Below are 6,000 nucleotides of genomic sequence, written 5' to 3' on the forward strand. Positions count from 1 at the left end.
AGTCCAGGTTTAAACAGTAGAATTGGTACCATAAATTTATACGCTGTTTGGACTTTGTTGAAAAATGTGTCTAACATTTCACATGCACAAATGTTTGATATTGATTTTAAAATATGGAAATTCCATTCTAATGTTTTCAAAAGCTATTACCATGATGTGAGGTTGAATTTTTATCAAAGGTGTTTTTTTTTTCTTTATTTCCACATATGAACAAATGCTTTCTATTCCCTATCGGTTAACATAACGAATCCCAATTCTCTTTGTTGGCAAAACCACTTCAGAGGTGATAATTCAATTTCATTAGAAGATATATAATATCGGTTGTTTTCTTTGTATTGATGTTGGGACAGTTAGGATCACCACTGTCATCCAATAATTCATTAGTGACTGCTGAATTGTAACTCTCTGATTCTATCATTCCTTCTGAGATTATTGGCTGCGATATACCTATAGATAGACTTTCTGTTTTCCTTCATTTTTAAAAAAATTAAATTTATTGTAGTCATATTGGTTAATAAAATTATATAGGTTTTAAATATGCAATTCTATGATACAGCATCTGTATATTGCATTGTGTGTCCAGCATTCTGAGTCAAAACTTCCATCACCATATATTTGACCCCTTTTACCTTATACTATCCTCACTCCTTCCCTTTGGTAATCACCATATTGTTGTCTGTGTCTATCAGATTTTGTTTGTTTTTCTTGTTTGCTCATTCTTTTGCTTTCAGTTTTATACTCACATAAGAGTAAAATCATGTGGTTCTTAACTTTTTCTGTCTGACTTATTTCGCTTAGCATAATATTCTCAAGATCCATCCATTCCACAAATGAGAGCATTTTATCCTTTCTTATGGCTGAGTAGTATTCCATTGTATTTATGTACATCTTTTTTACCCAATCATCTATCAAAGGACACTTTGATTGTTTCCATGGATTGTGTCTTTATTTAGAAGTGTGATATTTTCTCATATTATATTTTTGGCATTTATTTTTTTATATTGAATTAAAACATAACTTATCTGGATTACTGAGATATTTTGGTGTACCCTTTACCTTAAATTTGAGCTCAAGGTGAATGCCTCACTTGCCTTACCTTAGCCACAGTCCTGGTGACTCTGAAGTGGTTAATTCTGACCCTCACCTCATACTTTTAAGAGCATTGTTACTCAATTATACCTTGCATTATTTTAAATTTTAGGTATCATTTCATGGTCTGCCTTTGTGATCTTAAATAATAAAATAACCTATAGGAGACTGTTAAAAAATTAAAGTGGAGAATAAGGATTTTCTTTTTTACTGAGTTGGTGGGATGATTAAATAAAAGTACATATGAGAAAATACTACATAAAGTTTACAAGTTACTAGTTGTTCAAAAATATTCATTGGATTGAAACTTTGATCAGTAGTCTAGCTATAGCTAGCTCATTTGTGTTCTCTGCTCAGGTCCTCACTCTCAAGTGTCTTGTTGGCTGGGCTGCATTATCATCAGGAGGTTCTGGGCAAGGATCCATATCAGTGATTCAGGTTGTTGGCAGAATTGAGTTGCTTGTGATTGTAGGACTGAGGTCCTCATTTCCTGGCAGGCTGTAAGACAAAAACTATCCGGCCCCTAGAAGTTGATTGCATTCCTTGCCATGTGACTCTCTCCATTTTCAAACTAGCAGTGAAGAATCTCCCTCATGTGGAATCCCCAGCACTTGGAGTTCCTTTTCTCAGAAAGAGGGGTCTTGGACCATTTTTTTTTAATTCAATGTTTTATTGACTTTTTTTAGAGAGAGAGGAAGGGAGAGGGAGAGCTAGAAACATCCATAAGAGAGAATGGAGATCAAGCTCACAACCCAGGCATGTGTTCTGACCTGGAATTGAACCCATGTCCTCTCGGTGCATGGGACAACACTCAACCAACTAAGCCACACCAAATGGGAATCTTGCACCTTTTAAGGGCTCACCTGATTAAGTCAGGCTCAACAGGGATAATCTCCCTTTCTAGATACTTGTGCAATATTCTAAGATTGTAACACTGGAGATGGAGAAATTTGGGTAGATTAGAAAGCCATGCATAAATAGGATTTTCAAGATTTATGTGCTAGGTTGCATATGAATGGTTTAGGAGAAGGCAATGTCAAAAATGCTGGCAAATCCTGACTTTCTGCATTCATAGCTGTATAACCAACTAAGACTGGGAATTCTGCAAGTGGACTATTTACCAAGAGTGGGAATGCTAAGACTGGTTGTAATATGGAAGCCTGGTTGTGAGTTCAATTAAAAAGGGTTGTGTTTGAAGCACATCTAAAGTCATGAGCACAGGCAAAGTTTCTCCAAATTCAAGAGGATTAAAATCATATCAAGCATCTTCTCACATCACAATGGCACACAATTAGAAATCAATTACAGTAAAAAAATCACAAAAATTGAAATACTTGGAGGCTGAATAGCATACTATTAAACAATGAGTGGGTTACTAAAGAAGAAATAAAACATCCTGGAAACAAATGACAATAAAAACACAATAATCCAAAATCTTTGGGATACAGTGAAAGCAGTACAGAGAAGGAATTTCATAGCATTACAGTCCTACCAAAAAAAACAACAACAAACAACAACAACAAAAAATCACAAAAAAAACCTGGTAATAAACCATCCAACTCTGCAACTTGAAGAATTATAAAGAGAGCAACAAGAAAAGTCCAGTCTGATCAGGCTCACTAAGAAGCAAAGAGAGAGTACCCAAATAAAAAAAATTGAAAACAAAGAGGTGAAATAACAACAGACCCCACAGATATACAAAGAATCGTAAAAAATGCTATGAGCAACTCTACTCCAACAAACTGTTCAACCTAAAAGAAATAGACCTAGTCCTAAAAAAAATAAAAAATACAAACTTCCAAAACTCAACCAGGAGGAACCAAAAAAATCTGACTAAGCCAATGACTATGATGGAAATTGAAGCAATAATAAAAAATAAAAAAGTCCAACAAACAAAAGCCCTGGACCAGACAGCTTCACAGGGGAGTTTTATCAAACATTCAAAGAAGAAATAAAATTTATTTTCCCAGACTATTTAAAATATTTCAAGATGAAGGAGCACTTCCAAGCTCTTTCTACAAGCCATAGTTACCCTAAACCCTAAACCAGATAAAGACAATTAAAAAAAAAGAGAGAATTACAGGCCAATATCCTTCATGAGCATAGACGCCAAATTTTTCAACAAAATTCTGCGAAGTTGAATCCAGCATTACCAAGTGGGATTTATCCTAGGGATGCAAGGATGGTACAACATCAGCAAATCAATAAATTTGATACACCACATAGACAAACTGAGAGATAAAAACCATATAATCATATCAATTGATGTAGAAAAAGCCTTTGACAAAATCCAACATCCTTTCTTGATAAAAACTCTAAGAAAGGTGGGAATAGAAGGTTCATACCTCAACCTAATAAAGGCCATATATGACAAACCCACAGCCAACATCATACTCAATGGGCAAAAACTAAAACCACTTCCTCTAAGAATAGGAACAAGACAGGGATGCGCACTCTCACCACTCCTGTTCAACATAGCACTGGAAATACTAGCCATTGCAATCAGCCAAGAAAAAGAAATATAAGGCATCCAAATTGGAAAATAAGTAAAACTGTCCTTATTTGCAGATGGCATGATATTGTACATAGAAGACCCAAAAGACTCCATCAAAAAAAAATGCTAGACTTAATAAATGAATTCGTCAATGTACCAGGACACAAAATTAATACCCATAAGTCTTTGCCTTTTCTATAAACCAATAATGAACTCACAGAAAGAGAAATTTAAAAAATCAATCCCATTTATCATTGCAACAAATAATTAAGACACCTAGGAATAAACTTAACCAAGGAGACAAAGGACCTATACTTAGAGAGAGAGAAAAAAAAAAGATAGAGGAAGACATGAACAAATGGAAGAATATACCATGTTCATAGATTGGTAAAATAAACATCTTTAAAATATCCTTATTACACAAAGAAATCTATAAATTCAATGCAATCCCCATTAAAATACCAATGGCATACTTCAAAGACCTAGAACAAATTCTCCAAAAATTCACCTGGAATAAAAAAAGACCCTGAATAGCTGCAATAATCTTGAGAAAGAACAATGTTGGAGGGATCACAATACCAGATATCAGGCTATACTATTATACAAAGCCACTGTTCTCAAAACTGCCTGGTACTGGCACAAGAACAGACATATAGACCAGTAGAACACAACAGAGAACCCAGAAATCAACACAAGCCAGTATGCTCAATTAATATTTGACAAAGGATACAAGATCATACAATGGAGACAAGACAGTCTCTTCAATAAATTGTGTTAGGAAAACTGGACAGATACTTGCAAAAAAAATGAAACTAGACCACCAACTTACACTATACACAAAAATAAACTCAAAATGGACAAAGGACTTAAATGTAAGATGGAAACCATAAAAATATTAGAAGCCATAGGCAAAAAAGTAGTGGACATTTGTCATAGTAATATCTTTAACAATACAGTTCCTAGGGCAATGGAAACTAAAGAGAAAATAAACAAATGGGACTACAACAAAATAAAAAGCTTCTGCACAGCAAAAATAAACCATCAACAAAACAATAAGAAAACCCACTGCATGGGAGAACCTATTTGCCATTGTTATCTCTGATAAGGGTTTAATATCCAACATTTACAAGGAACTCATACACCTTAACAAAAGGAAGAAAAAGAATCCAATCAAAAAATGAGCAAAGGACCTAAACAGACACTTTTTGAAAGATGACATTCAGAAAGCCAAGAGACATATGAAATGATGCTCAAAGTCACTAATCATCTGAGAGTTGCAAATCAAAACAACAATGAGGTACCATCTCACACCTGTCAGAACAGCTATCATCAACAAATCAACAAATGACAAGTGCTGGAGAGGAGGCAGAAAAAAGGAACCCTTTTTCACTACTGGGGGGAATGCAACTGGTGCAGCCTCTGTGGAAAACAGTATGACATTTCTTCAAAAAATTAAAAATGTAACACCCATTGATCCCATTGATCCCATATCTAGGAATATATCCCAAGAAACTAGAAACACCACTCAGAAAGGATATGTGCACTCCTATGTTCATAGAAGCTCAATTTACAATAGCTACAATTTGGAAACAGCCTAAATGCCTATCAGCAGATGAATGGATTAGAAAACAGTGGTACATCTACAAAGAATACTATGCTGCTGTAAAAAAGTAGGGATTCTTACCATTTGCAACAGCATAGATGGATCTGGAGAGTATTATGCTAAGTGAAATAAGCCAGTCAGTGAAAGATAAATAGCATGTGATCTCACTCATTTGTGGATAACAAAGAACATTATAAACTGTTGAACAAAAATAGATAGAGGCAAAGAAACATCGAACAGACTGTCAAGCTACAGAGGAAAGGTAGGAGAGAGTTGCCTCCCGTCCCAACTAAAGATTTAACCCACAACCTAGATATGTGTCCTCACCAGAAATCAAACCCACCACATTTTGGTATATTGGAAAATGCTCCAACCAACTGAAATACTTGGCCAAGGCAATTATTTTCATTTTTATATGCCTATAATCAAGAGATGGAGCCAATTTCCTCTCCTCTTGAATTTCAGCTGGCTTTGTGTTTTACTTTGATCAATAGGATATGGCAGATTTGACATGCCGTGAATTCCAGACCTGACTTTGAAGAGACATCTTCTGTTTTCTCTCTACAGGAAATCAGCCTCCATGATGTAAAGAAACTTAGCCCAACAAACAAGGTATGAGATAGTAGGTAAGGCTACGTGGAAGAGCACTGAGGCACCAGGCACATGAGTGAAGCCTTCTTATATCTCTCAAACTAGCTCAGCCACCAGCCAAATTCAGCTGAGACAGTGATGATTGTAGCCATTATTATGCGAAGCAGAACTGCCCAGCCAAATCCTGTCTGAATTCCTGACCTAAAGAATTATAAGAAATAGC

This window comes from Pipistrellus hanaki (genome assembly GCF_964339955.1).
Source record: "Pipistrellus hanaki genome assembly, chromosome: X".
Taxonomy (NCBI): domain Eukaryota; kingdom Metazoa; phylum Chordata; class Mammalia; order Chiroptera; family Vespertilionidae; genus Pipistrellus; species Pipistrellus hanaki.